The following is a 16,320-nucleotide window of genomic DNA, read 5'->3' on the forward strand; positions in this document are numbered from 1 at the left end:
AGTGTGACATACTGTTACATAACGTAATTCAAAACGCCACGAAAAAAAATACATTCTAGTAAGTAACTTACACTCTAGGTTTAAATGCCCCTCATGAATGGCAGAGGCAAGAGACAGAGACATTGCCCTATCAAGCAGGACAATGCCCTAGAGACTGACCATATATACATATGATCACTCCCAAGCCCCCTCTCCAGCCAAGCTACGGCCAAGAAGGGCTAGGCAATGGCTGCTGATGACTCAGTAGATAGACATATAAACTCCTCTAACCCCACATCCTTAGCTCACAAGGATAGTGAGGTTGCAGTGACCAAAGGAACTAACGAGTTGGAAAGGGACTCGAACCACGGTCTGACGATCACCAGGCAAGGATGTTACCACATAGGCCACCATAACCCAGTCAAGAGCGACTTGACTCAGAAGTGATGACACCTTAAAGAGTTGCATTCTTTTGGTCTTCAACATTGGTGGTACAAGATCCCAGCACCAACTTTGGGGGAAAATATATCTATATCTAAGAGAGCTATGTTAGTATGTAGCCTATGCTGGTGTTGTCGAGTTTGTTTGTTTCCACGTGCACATGGAATATTTTCTTTCCGTTTAGACCGTATCAATGTTTATGTTTACAAATGAGTATAAACCTGTGAAGAAATAGTATGCGCATTCCATTTGACAAAACAAATAACCCGAAGTACTGAATTTTTTGAATGTATATTTTCTGGTTTCATGAACGTGATGTACAGGATCCTTAGAAATGTCAGTATCATAATTATCTTGATTTTCTCAGTGTCTTCTCACAGCTTATTTAATTCAGTGAATTACTTTGGCAGCAACCACATACAAGAAAGAAAGTCCTTGCCTGGCGATCGGTCGGACTGGGGTTCAATACCCGCTGAAGCTCCATAGTTTTGTTGTTGTGGTTATAACCTCACCTTCCTTGTAAGCTAACAAAGCTGCCTGCTAAGTCATCAGCAGCCATTGCCTGACCCTCCCTGGTCCTAGCTTGTGTGGAGTTAGGGATTGGTCGTTGATCATGTGTATATATGGTCAGTCTCTAGGAGTTTAGGGCATTGTCCTGCGACCAGCTTTGGTACTGTCACTGTCTCTTGCCTATGTCATTCATAAGCGACTTTTAAATCTTAAAATATTTAAACTGAATCTTGAAGGGGCTCAGAATAGTCACGTTTCCAATTGGCTAAAACCTTAAAAGTTTCCTTTGATGATGGTCTTCAAGTTTGCATATTAATCCCCCAAGATGTCGGGTATTGTCATTGAATATTGTTTGGAAGTACTGACTTGTTAAAATCGATCAACTCACACGTACTCAAATATGTACACAAACACGCACATACTCACACACACAAAGACATACACACACACACACACAAATATATATATATATATATATATATATATATATATATATATATATATATGTTTGTATATATATATATATATATATATATATATATATATATATATATTTATATATATATATATATATATATATATATATATATATATTTATATATATATATATATATATTTATATATATATGTATATATATATATATATATATATATATATATATATATATATATATATATATATATATATATATATATATATTTATATATATATATATATGTATATATATATATATATTTATATATATATATATATATATATATATATATATATATCTCAGTTTTTATTTATAATTATGGCTGTAAATATTTATCTAAAATTAACTATATATATATATATATATATATATATATATATATATATATATATATATATATGTCTGTTTTTATCTATAATCATGAATGTAAATATTTATCTAAAATGAACTTAGTACTGTAAGTATGTATTAAAGCAATAGAGTCCTACCGATATTATTGAAAATTTTATATAAAGTAGTGGTAAACTTTTCTCTTCCATCAATGAAATATATTTATGTGCATTGTAATTTTAGTAATGACTGTTTGTGCCATATTCTAATATAAGGGTTCTTTTTATAAGTCCTCAATGAATATTTTGAATACAATTGACTGACAATGTCCTTACAAATTAATAAAAGTTGAAATCTAAATGGCTTTTTTTTCTTTTCCATTGTACAATGTTCATGTTTTTGCCTCTAATTACAAGGCATTGGTTAGACATGATTGCTAGCAAAATAAAAAATATATAATCACGTCTATCTAAATGTATGTCAAGTTCATTTTATTTTTGTACAGTTTTTGTAGATTTTGATTGGCGTATCACCCTCCCCCCCCCCCTCAAAAAAAAAAGACGTCAAATGTAGTTGCCATGATCCTGTAGAGAGTAGGGTTTCCCTGCTGTATAGAACCAGAAAAGCAGCCCTCAAAGTATGAAAGTAAAGTAATAGGGTTCCTCAAGGTATAGGATCTGCACTTAATGTAGTTGCCATGATCCTGTAGAGTAGGGTTTCCCTGCTGTATAGGACCAGAAAAGCAGCCCTTAAAGTAAGAAGGTAAAGTAATAGGGTTCCTCAAGGTATAGGATCTGCACTTAATGTAGTTGCCATGATCCTGTAGAGAGTAGGGTTCCCCTGCTGTATAGGACCAGAAAAGCAGCCCTTAAAGTAAGAAGGTAAAGTAATAGGGTTCCTCAAGGTATAGGATCTGCACTTAATGTAGTTGCCATGATCCTGTAGAGAGTAGGGTTCCCCTGCTGTATAGGACCAGAAAAGCAGCCCTTAAAGTAAGAAGGTAAAGTAATAGGGTTCCTCAAGGTATAGGATCTGCACTTAATGTAGTTGCCATGATCCTGTAGAGAGTAGGGTTCCCCTGCTGTATAGGACCAGAAAAGCAGCCCTTAAAGTAAGAAGGTAAAGTAATAGGGTTCCTCAAGGTATAGGATCTGCACTTAATGTAGTTGCCATGATCCTGTAGAGAGTAGGGTTCCCCTGCTGTATAGGACCAGAAAAGCAGCCCTTAAAGTAAGAAGGTAAAGTAATAGGGTTCCTCAAGGTATAGGATCTGCACTTAATGTAGTTGCCATGATCCTGTAGAGAGTAGGGTTCCCCTGCTGTATAGGACCAGAAAAGCAGCCCTTAAAGTAAGAAGGTAAAGTAATAGGGTTCCTCAAGGTATAGGATCTGCACTTAATGTAGTTGCCATGATCCTGTAGAGAGTAGGGTTCCCCTGCTGTATAGGACCAAAAAAGCAGCCCTTAAAGTAAGAAGGTAAAGTAATAGGGTTCCTCAAGGTATAGGATCTGCACTTAATGTAGTTGCCATGATCCTGTAGAGAGTAGGGTTCCCCTGCTGTATAGGACCAGAAAAGCAGCCCTTAAAGTAAGAAGGTAAAGTAATAGGGTTCCTCAAGGTATAGGATCTGCACTTAATGTAGTTGCCATGATCCTGTAGAGAGTAGGGTTCCCCTGCTGTATAGGACCAGAAAAGCAGCCCTTAAAGTAAGAAGGTAAAGTAATAGGGTTCCTCAAGGTATAGGATCTGCACTTAATGTAGTTGCCATGATCCTGTGGAGAGTAGGGTTTCCCTGCTGTATAGGACCAGAAAAGCAGCCCTTAAAGTAAGAAGGTAAAGTAATAGGGTTCCTCAAGGTTTAGGATCTGCACTTAATGGAGACACCACAGGTTGCATACCTTGTTTATGGTTGAAATAGCGGTAACAATAATGCAAGATATACGCCTTTTGTCCTGTTTTGCTGCTTTGTAAAATAATATTCTGGCAGTGTGAGCTGTTAGGTACTAACAGAGGCGCGAGGTGAATGCAAATAAGTTTAATCAATAGGATAACGAGCTTATATACAAACACTTGAGGGCAACGATGACATAAAATTCTAACAATGTGAAACATGCGATGACAAGCTTAAACAGGTTTTACTAGTATCCGTGTGGGAGAAAGCGAGAGATATAAAAAACAGTAGCATTACAGTGTATGAGCATGCATGAAACACGTGTGGTTTACTATATTATCAAGATTACCATTGCGGATTCGTTACATTCGCTTATAAAAAAAAAAGAAATCTTTACCAACATCATGAACTATAAACCCTATAGATCCCCTAATTTATCTTGCCATTAAATTAGTTGGTTCCATATTAGGGTGACTGGAAATCAGAAATATATATATATATATATATATATATATATATATATATATATATATATATATATATATATATATATATATATATATATATATCCATCCATCCATATACCAAAGGCACTTCCCCCAATTTTGGGGGGTAGCCGACATCAACAAGAAACGAAACAAAAAAGGGGACCTCTACTCTCTACGTTCCTCCAGCCTAACCAGGGACTCAGCCGAGTTCAGCTGGTACTGCTAGGGTGCCACAGCCCAACCTCCCCCGTTATCCACCACAGATGAAGCTTCATACTGCTGAGTCCCCTACTGCTGCTACCTCCGCGGTCATCTAAGGCACCGGAGGAAGCAGCAGGGCCTACCGGAACTGCGTCACAATCGCTCGCCATTCATTCCTATTTCTAGCACTCTCTCTTGCCTCTCTCACATCTATCCTCCTATCACCCAGAGCTTTCTTCACACCATCCATCCACCCAAACCTTGGCCTTCCTCTTGTACTTCTCCCATCAACTCTTGCATTCATCACCTTCTTTAGCAGACAGCCATTCTCCATTCTCTCAACATGGCCAAACCACCTCAACACATTCATATCCACTCTAGCCGCTAACTCATTTCTTACACCCGTTCTCACCCTCACCACTTCGTTCCTGACCCTATCTACTCGAGATACACCAGCCATACTCCTCAGACACTTCATCTCAAACACATTCAATTTCTGTCTCTCCATCACTTTCATTCCCCACAACTCCGATCCATACATCACAGTTGGTACAATCACTTTCTCATATAGAACTCTCTTTACATTCATGCCCAACCCTCTATTTTTTACTACTCCCTTAACTGCCCCCAACACTTTGCAACCTTCATTGACTCTCTGACGTACATCTGCTTCCACTCCACCATTTGCTGCAACAACAGACCCCAAGTACTTAAACTGATCCACCTCCTCAAGTAACTCTCCATTCAACATGACATTCAACCTTGCACCACCTTCCCTTCTCGTACATCTCATAACCTTACTCTTACCCACATTAACTCTCAACTTCCTTCTCTCACACACACTTCCAAATTCTGTCACTAGTCGGTCAAGCTTCTCTTCTGTGTCTGCTACCAGTACAGTATCATCTGCAAACAACAACTGATTTACCTCCCATTCATGATCATTCTCGTCTACCAGTTTTAATCCTCGTCCAAGCACTCGAGCATTCACCTCTCTCACCACTCCATCAACATACAAGTTAAACAACCACGGCGACATCACACATCCCTGTCTCAGCCCCACCCTCACCGGAAACCAATCGCTCACTTCATTTCCTATTCTAACACATGCTTTACTACCTTTGTAGAAACTTTTCACTGCTTGCAACAACCTTCCACCAACTCCATATAACCTCATCACATTCCACATTGCTTCCCTATCAACTCTATCATATGCTTTCTCCAGATCCATAAACGCAACATACACCTCCTTACCTTTTGCTAAATATTTCTCGCATATCTGCCTAACTGTAAAAATCTGATTCATACAACCCCTACCTCTTCTAAAACCACCCTGTACTATATATATATATATATATATATATATATATATATATATATATATATATATATATATATATATATATATATATATCTAAAATTAGCAATTTAATATAAGGAAAATTCGGACATATAACAAAAACCTACTTAAAAGTTATCAACGTTCAAATGGTATTTTCAAAAATTTTAAGAATGGCAATTTACTCTAGTCTAAAGGCCCTTCCGCATGAGGGGTAAATTCAGGGCTGCCATTTTGATTTGCCCGGTATTCTCCTTGAAACAGTGTTACCAGATCAAAAAGTCTATGACGTCATCTACACTCGTTATCGCCAACCATGCCACAAAATTGGTAACAGTGTCTCCCTGCCATGCATGTACCCCTATTGTAGAAAGGGGCTTAAGGAGTCATTGTATAGCGAACTGTGTTCTATGATTGTTTACAAATTTGTGTGTCCGAATGTGGGTAGTTGAACATAAGTGTTATCTTCTAGAACCTTTAAACATAGTTGCATTATTTCAAGGACCCTTCGACCATTAGGTAAGCCTCCTGGGCGCTCTATAAGAGAACATTGTCATTGTTTGTAATATCAATTTTAATCATAATTGTAATACTTTATGAAGACTTAGTTTGTTGTCATTGCTTTGGTAATACCAAATTTAATACTAATTTTAATACTTTATGTAAGACTCAATTTGTTGTCATTGCTTCGGTAATACCAAATTTAATCCTAATTTTAATATTTTATGTAGGCTATGACTCAATTTGAGACGAGATAAGATTGCTGGAACATTTTATAAAAGGAAATATTAAGGTAATTGTTTTGATTTCGATTTTGAACTCAGTTGACTTATTTTTTAACTTTTATTGATGGTGATAATGATAATAATTTGTTGCTTCAATTTTATTAGAATGCTAAATTATTTCCCACATATGCAACAATGTATCCCCATGAATATAAATATACGAAAAAAAAATTATACTTTAAAGAAAAAATATTTTTGCATTTCTTTGAAACGTTGTTGTAAAGTGCTCAAAGGTCAAAAACCTATAGATAAGAAGCTATGGTAAAAGGTTAGCGTTGATGAAAAGGCTAAAAGTATCTAGCAGTGATTTGGTCTTGTGTTAAGAATTGTGGATGGTGGGTTGATGTTAAGTTGTTAAGTGTAAATACTGTATATTTAAGGTTCAGAAGTGAAGGAAGAAAGATAGATCGGTTAAAGTGTTAAGGCAGGTTTACACGGTCGAACGCGGTTCGACAGACAAGTGTTTGAAGGGATGTTCGAACGTGTGAACGGGGTATTAGGTTGTCGAACACGCTAGGCGAACGGTTCGAAGAAAGCCTGTTCTCGCCTGACTTTTGTGGGCGGGGCTTCACTGTCCACAAACCTTATGCATTTGTGGCTGACTCCTTTTCGAACTGTTTGACAAGCAGGTTCGATAACAGGGTTCGACGAACCGTTTGATCATTTGAGTGAAAGAAGTAAAGGCTCTGAAGCACAAGGTGTTTTTTTTTTTCTTTTGTTTTTCTTTTTTTTTTTGTGACTTGCAAAGACTTAAATCTTTGGATGGATGTCACATGAAATCTTGATGCCTTGGCATTTAGTGAGTTACTGGAATCATATCAATTGGTGAAATGTTAAATGCTCCCGAATGAACATCATAAAACGACCGTGAATATCCTGTAGAGAGTAGGGCTCCCCTGCTGTACAGAGCCAGATAAGCAGCCCTTAAAGAAAAGTAAGTAAAGTACGTCTTTGTCTTTGTGTGACATAATTTTATCTGCTGAGTCATGAGCAGACTATTGTCTGGTCTTGCCTGGTTTTAGCTTTGGTTTATTAGGGAATGTGACATTTTGTCAAAAAAATTACAATCTGGAGAAGAGCTTCGGGCAACCACTTAGACGCACCGTCAAAAAGCCCCTGTCCGGAGAGAAGCTTCGGGCAATCTAAAAAAGAAGAAGCTTTGGGCAATCAAAAGAAGAAGCAGCAGCAGATTGAGTTAAGAGAGTACTTAAGTGCTGATCACATTTGTATATATCCAGTCTCTGGAACTTAGTGCAACCACTTATCTACCTGATCCCTTGCCTCTGCTACTCGTGGACAAGCTTTAGACCTATACATTGCGTAAGGATCATGAGATTTAAGACAAAATGGAAAACTCGTTGTGGTATGCAAACGTAAGAGCTCTGTTGCTGAGCTTAATTGTATAATCAATAGCACTGCAGAGGTTATAGAAGTCTTTTTCATTCACTACTCTTACTTTATTTAGAAGTTAAAGGAGTAAAAGGGGGTTACCCTGGACGTAACCATACAGACCAGCCGCTCCCTCTCCTACCTAGGATTCAAGTTACAGAAGACAAAGTATGTCTTCAAAGCCATGCCCTTCCGACTTAACATAGCCCCAAGGATATTAAAAAAAACTTGCGGACACATTCGTACAACAGCTACGCTTAGAAGGCATACCTGGACGACTGGCTGGTGTGAGCAGCATCCAAGACTGCTTGTCTGCAGGCAGCCACAAATCTAAATAAACAGTAATTATTGTAACGGAACTCAATAATCAGGGAACAGGAGAAAATAATAACACGAGTGCTAAGTTAAATGAATCTAGAAAGTGTGCTCATTTGCGAATTCGATCCATAAGTTTAGTTCTTTTTATTCATCATACAAATTGTTGGGCGTTTTACAGCTAAAGATTGAAATATTCTTAATAATTAGACTTCAAATGACTACACAGACTTTTTTCATTTTGGCCGTCAGCTTTTGCTGTTGACCTATTTAGTTAGTAATTGGTTTCCAGAGTGCACAGAATTTGATATAAAAAAAGAAATTGTCTACTATTCTCCGTATCTTACGATCGTGAGGGTAACCAAAGTAATACATAACTAAAATACAATTGTACTATGCGCATGATCAGTTTTACATTGATATAAACAAAATCTGCCATGAGGACAGGTAGTTGATTTGGCGGGATACATAATATCACTATCCATCTATCCGAGTGACGAATTTTTCCTTTCTGCCAGAGACGCTTTATGAAAAAAAAATCTTTTTTTTTTTTTCTCATCTTTGTTCATCATAATCATCATCATCTTCCACGCCTATTGACGGAAAGGGCCTCGGTTAGCTTTCGCCAGTCGTCTCTATCTTGAGTTCATGATTCAATATTTCTACATTCATCATCTACTTTACCTTTCATAGTCCTCGGCCATGTAGGCCTGGGTCTTTCAACTCTCCTAGTCCCTTATGGAGCCCAATCGAAATTTTGGTGAACTAATCTTTCCTGTGAAGTGCGAAGGGCATACCCAAACCATCTCCATCTACCCCTTCACCATGATCTCATCCATAAATAACACTCGAGTAATCTCTCTTATATTCTCATTGCTAATCCTCTCCGGCCATTTAACTCCCAATATCCTTCTGAGGGCTTTGTTCTCAAATTTACAAAATCGGGTGGTACTGAAATTTATCTAATACACAAGAGTCTTTCTTATTGAAAATCACTTTCTTCTTGGTAAGGAAAGAAGAGACTATTTAGCTATGGTAAGCAGCTCTTCTAGGAGACACTCCAAAATCAAACCATTGTTCTCTAGTCTTGGGTAGTGCCGTAGCCTCTGTACCATGATCTTCCACTGTCTTGGGTTAGAGTTCTCTTGTTTGAGGGTACACTCGGGCACACTATTCTATCTTATTTCTCTTCCTCTTGTTTTGTTAAAGTTTTTTATAGTTTATATAGGATACATTTATTCTAATGGGGTTACTGTTCTTAAAATAATTTATTTTTCCTTGTTTCCTTTCCTCACTGGGATATTTTTTCCCGTTGGAGCCCCCGGGCTTATAGCATCCTGCTTTTCCAACAAGGGTTGTAGCTTAGCAAGTAATAAAAATAATCGTCATCGTTGATAGTGTGCCGGAATGTAAATAAATAAATAAAAAAAAGTAAAGAAACTTCATCTACGTCATCTGGTGAGTCCCACGAGAATACTTTCATCATACACACGCCGATGACCTTGGCGTCATCCATAACATTACACAGATGTTCCCAGACTCGATACGTTTGACTGCCTTAAGATGCTACTGGACTACTTGGCTAATGATTACCATGTAGAAACCAATGTCACGATATCTATTAGTGTTCCTTTCATGTCAACTTCTCTCCCGCTGATTAATATTCATTTTTTTATAATTTTTATTTAATTTTTGGCTCGATGGGAACAAGCGTAATCAATTACATTGAAGATTATCTTTTTTGCTTCGATGGTGAAAAAACTACTACTTTGAAGATTTTCTTTAATTCGAAATATTATATTTTTTTCGACGTGGATAAACATTATCAATTACATTGAAGATTTTTTTTTTTCGATGGTGAAAAAAGTATAACTTTGAAGATTTTCTTTAATTAGATTTTTTCTTCATTAATTTGTCTGTGAATAGGACTCTCAACGATACAAAAGCACTTAGAAATACCTTCAGAATGAAGTTACTTCATTGCCGTTAACCTGGAACCAGAGCCCTGCTTGGAACGAACTTGATTCGGCCTGGAATAATGTAAACAAGATTAATGGATTCCATAAACCTATTGGAGCTATATCAGTATTACTATAAGATACGACTCATAATAGTGAATAAAGTTAGCTCATTGCCCATAACCTGAAACAGAGACCTGCCTGGAACGAACTTACTACGACCTGGAATAATGTAAGCAAGACTAATGGAATTCAGAAAGCTATTGAAGCTACATCAGTATTACTGTAAGATACGCTTCAGAATGGTGAATACAGTTAGCTCATTGCCCGTAACATGGAACCAGAGCTCTGCCTGGAACGAACTTACTACGACCTGGAATAAAGTAAACAAGACTAATGGAATCCAGAAAGCTATTGAAGCTACATCAGTATTACTATGAGATACGCTTCAGAATAGTGAATATAGTTGGCTCATTGCTCGTAACCTGGAACCAGAGCCCTGCCTGGAACGAACTTACTTCGGCCTGGAATAATGTAAACAAGACTAATGGAATCCAGAAAGCTATGGAAGCTACATCATTACTATAAGACACGCTTCAGAATAGTGAATACAGTTTTTTCATTGCCCGTAACATGGAACCAGAGACCTGTCTGGAACGAACTTACTTCAACTTGGAATAATGTAAATAAGACTTAATTGAATCCAGAAACCTATTGGAGCTACATCAATATTACTATGAGATACGCTTCAGAATAGTGAATACAGTTAGCTCATTGCCCGTAACCTGGAACCAGAGCCCTGCCTGGAACGAACGTACTTCGGCCTGGAATAATGTAAACAAGACTAATGGAATCCAGAAACCCATTGAAGCTACATCAGTATCACTATGAGATACGCTTCAGAATAGTGTATATAGTTGGCTCATTGTCCGTAACCTGGAACAGAGACCTGTCTGGAACAAACTTACTTCTGCCTGGAATGAACTCACTTCGCCCTGGAATAATGTAAACAAGACGTAATGGAATCCAGAAAGCTATTGGAGCTACATCAGTATTACTATAAGATACGCTTCAGAATAGTGAATATAGTTGGCTCATTACCCGTAACCTGGAACCAGAGCCCTGCCTGGAACGAACTTACTTCTGCCTGGAATGAACTCACTTCGGCCTGGAATAATGTAAACAAGACTTAATGGAATCCAGAAAGCTATTGGAGCTACATCAGTATTACTATAAGCAACGCTTGAGCCTTCACGACTCCCAACCGCTCCCACGACCAAGCCATCACTCTTACCCTCGATGGTAATAAGCTACTTTTTTGGTGTTCCGTTCTGATAACCCCGGATACCACCACTCTCGCTCTCGCTCCGATGAGTGAAGGTGAGGCTGCGCTCAAGTATTCGGCGCTACCACCGCAAAATCCTCTTGGTTACCTTAAAGGTATTACCTTAAAAGTTACCGTCGTGAATCTAGGTTGGCCAATCCTATACATATATATATATATATATATATATATATATATACATATGTATACTTTATATCATATATATATATATACATATGTATACTTTATATCATATATATATATATATATATATATATGTATATATATATGTATATTCGTATATACACTGTATATATACATATATATACACACATATATAAAGATATATATATATATATATATATATATATATATATATATATATGTGTGTGTGTGTGTGTGTGTGTGAAATTTAATTTATTTATCATGTTAAGCTGAAATAACCCATGATTAATTGGGCTCTTTTTTCATGTATACAGTATATTCAACATTAAAAACATTTTCACACAACAGGGGAGAATGCAAAGGAATAAAAAAAAAAAAGCTCAAGTTACTGCCCTATTCATACTTCAAAATCTGAATCGTAAGTGTACTTCTTATTATATAAATTTCATATCGGTATCCCCTCTAAAACTGCTTAATTATTAACACGAAAGCTCATCAAAATTACGTCAAATCCCCATGCATAAGCATGGAGAGATTACAGGTGTCTGATTTCAGTTCCAGTTCTATCAGAATAATGCTCACCAGAACGTCAGCTGGCAAGCCCAACACCCCAACTGTGGGGCCCAAACACAACAGTGGCTTCCCCAGTAAACAGCTTAAACTCACTGTCCAGGGCTGGGATCGATCTGCTGCCACGGGAATGCTAGGCGAACGCATTACCGCTGTACTGGCCAGGAGGCCTACTCGCGAATTTCCTACAGATGTTAAGAACATTTCCAATATGTTTGGCATCATCTATTCTGAAACTTCGGAATTTTGTAATCTCTTCACTATAACTTTCATCGTCAATTCCCTCTACATGGCCAAACCACCTCAAAAATACTTTGATTTTTCCGTTCAGTAAGATTCAAGTTTCACGAAACTTATCACCATATTCTGTATATACTGTTTACACACAAACATGCATACATGCATAATAATAGTGATAATGATAATGATGATGGTGATAATAATTATAATAATGATAATGATAACAATGATAATGATAGTGACATTAGTATTGATAGTGGTAATGGTAATAATAATGATGATGATGATGATAATAATTATAATAATAATGATAAATAATGATGATGATGATAATAACAATAATTATAATAATAATGATAATGATGATGATGATGATGATAATAAAAAGTTACGATGATGATGATTAGATTGATGGTAATATTGGAAATCGTAATAACTAAATTTCAACAGTGTTCCCTCGAGTAAGTAATGCCAGTTGACTTCGATATACATATTACAATTGCGCTAAATGTCACCATTGCCTTATGAAGCATATCGAGAGAATTCTGAAGCCATAGAATGCAATAGAAAATTTTGTCTGTCGAAATACTGGAAACGGGAGGGAATAGAGATAATTGTGTAAATAGTGTGTTGGAGGAGTTGGAGAGCAAAGAGGCTTTAAAAGCCAATTGGAACCTTCCGTTTTATCCTCAGGATTTGATTACGATTTTGAAGACCAGAGACATATAACAACCGTAGTTTTTGAGATCAAAGATAGTGAACTAAACATATGAACTAAGATTCTGAAGACCAGTGACCTATAACGAGCACAGTCTCAGATATCAAAATAGTGAACTAAATCTATTATCTAAGATTCTGAAGACCAGTGACCTATAACGAGCACAGTCTCAGATATCAAAATAGTGAACTAAATCTATTATCTAAGATTCTGAAGACCAGTGACCTATAACGAGCACAGTCTCAGAGATCAAAATAGTGAACTAAATCTATTATCTAAGATTCTGAAGACCAGTGACCTATAACGAGCACAGTCTCAGAGATCAAAGATAGCGAAATAAATCTATTAACTAAGATTCTGAAGACCAGTGACCTATAACGAGCAGAGTCTCAGATATCAAAATAGTGAACTAAATCTATTATCTAAGATTCTGAAGACCAGTGACCTATAACGAGCACAGTCTCAGAGATCAAAGATAGCGAAATAAATCTATTAACTAAGATTCTGAAGACCAGAGACCTATAACGAGCACAGTCTCAGATATCAAAATAGTGAACTAAACATATGAACTAAGATTCTGAAGACCAGTGACCTATAACGAGCACAGTCTCAGATATCAAAATAGTGAACTAAACATATGAACTAAGATTCTGAAGACCAGTGACCTATAACGAGCACAGTCTCAGATATCAAAATAGTGAACTAAACATATGAACTAAGATTCTGAAGACCAGTGACCTATAACGAGCACAGTCTCAGATATCAAAATAGTGAACTAAACATATGAACTAAGATTCTGAAGACCAGTGACCTATAACGAGCACAGTCTCAGATATCAAAATAGTGAACTAAACATATGAACTAAGATTCTGAAGACCAGTGACCTATAACGAGCACAGTCTCAGATATCAAAATAGTGAATTAAACATATGAACTAAGATTCTGAAGACCAGAGACCTATAATGAGCACAGTCTCAGAGATCAAAGATAGCGAACTAAATCTATTATCTAAGATTCTGAAGACCAGAGACCTATAATGAGCACAGTCTCAGAGATCAAAATGGTGAACTAAACATATGAATTAAGATTCTGAAGACCAGAGACCTATAATGAGCACAGTCTCAGAGATCAAAATGGTGAACTAAACATATGAACTAAGATTCTGAAGACCAGAGAACGAACATAGCCTCAGAGATCAAAGATAGCGAACTAAAGATATGAATTAAGATTCTGAAGACCAGAGTCCTATAATGAGCACAGTCTCAGAGATCAAAATGGTGAACTAAACATATGAACTAAGATTCTGAAGACCAGTGACCTATAACGAACACAGTCTCTGAGATCAAAGATAGCGAACTATATCTATTAACTAAGATTCTGAAGACCAGAGACCTATAACGAGCACAGTCTCAGAGATCAAAATAGTGAATTAGACATATGAACTAAGATTCTGGAGACCAGAGACCTATAACGAGCACAGTCTCAGAGATCAAAGAGAGCGAACTAAGCATATGAACTAAGATTCTGAAGACCAGAGACCTATAATGAGCACAGTCTCAGAGATCAAAATGGTGAACTAAACATATGAACTAAGATTCTGAAGACCAGTGACCTATAACGAACACAGTCTCTGAGATCGAAGATAGCGAACTATATCTATTAACTAAGATTCTGAAGACCAGAGACCTATAACGAGCACAGTCTCAGAGATCAAAATAGTGAATTAGACATATGAACTAAGATTCTGGAGACCAGAGACCTATAACAAGCACAGTCTCAGAGATCAAAGAGAGCGAACTAAGCATATGAACTAAGATTCTGAAGACCAGAGACCTATAATGAGCACAGTCTCAGAGATCAAAATGGTGAACTAAACATATGAACTAAGATTCTGAAGACCAGTGACCTATAACGAACACAGTCTCTGAGATCGAAGATAGCGAACTATATCTATTAACTAAGATTCTGAAGACCAGAGACCTATAACGAGCACAGTCTCAGAGATCAAAATAGTGAATTAGACATATGAACTAAGATTCTGGAGACCAGAGACCTATAACGAGCACAGTCTCAGAGATCAAAGAGAGCGAACTAAGCATATGAACTAAGATTCTGAAGACCAGAGACCTATAATGAGCACAGTCTCAGAGATCAAAATGGTGAACTAAACATATGAACTAAGATTCTGAAGACCAGTGACCTATAACGAACACAGTCTCTGAGATCGAAGATAGCGAACTATATCTATTAACTAAGATTCTGAAGACCAGAGACCTATAACGAGCACAGTCTCAGAGATCAAAATAGTGAATTAGACATATGAACTAAGATTCTGGAGACCAGAGACCTATAACGAGCACAGTCTCAGAGATCAAAGAGAGCGAACTAAGCATATGAACTAAGATTCTGAAGACCAGAGACCTATAACGAATAGTCTCAGAGATCAAAATAGTGAATTAAACATATGAACTAAGATTCTGAAGACCAGAGACCTATAACGAATAGTTTCAGAGATCAAAATAGTGAATTAAACATATGAACTAAGATTCTGAAGACCAGAGACCTATAACGAACACGGCCGCAGTAATCAAAGAAAATTCTTAATGAAATATCGGACTTCAAACACGGCTGCAACCATCAAAATATGCCATGGATCAAAACTAGAGATATTAATCGTTAACCTCTCGTGGGACCTAGTCGCTACATTTCCTATAAATACCAGAAAAATTGAGACTTTGCCTTTCAAATTCACCCGAGACATTGAAAACCAATCATGTAAGAATATCTTTAAATAATGGCCAACACACCAGAGATGTTGCGTGCAATGTTTTTATAAAAATAAAACTTGCAGGAACATTATAAAATAACTCATAAGTACCGACTATTATAAAAATAATGGTTATCTAGAGAAAATGAGGCCAGTGTTAGAGAACATTAATTACCATTTAGGTCTTTTAACATTTAACAAGATTACCTGGAAAGCTAGGTCAAGGTAGAGCATAACTTTAGGATAATAATCGCTAATTATTATAACACATTAGTACAGATTTTCACGAAAATCAGGGCGTGGGGGTTTAAGAATGGGATATTTCACCTCTCCATCAAAAGGTCCCTGGTTTGATTCCCCAGTGAGCAGAATGCTTAAGGATAATTTTGTTAAACCCCACAGTGGCTCTGTTGAGTCCTAGGCGTCGAAATATG

Source organism: Palaemon carinicauda, chromosome 16 (genome assembly GCF_036898095.1).
Source record: "Palaemon carinicauda isolate YSFRI2023 chromosome 16, ASM3689809v2, whole genome shotgun sequence".
Classification (NCBI taxonomy): Eukaryota; Metazoa; Arthropoda; class Malacostraca; order Decapoda; family Palaemonidae; genus Palaemon; species Palaemon carinicauda.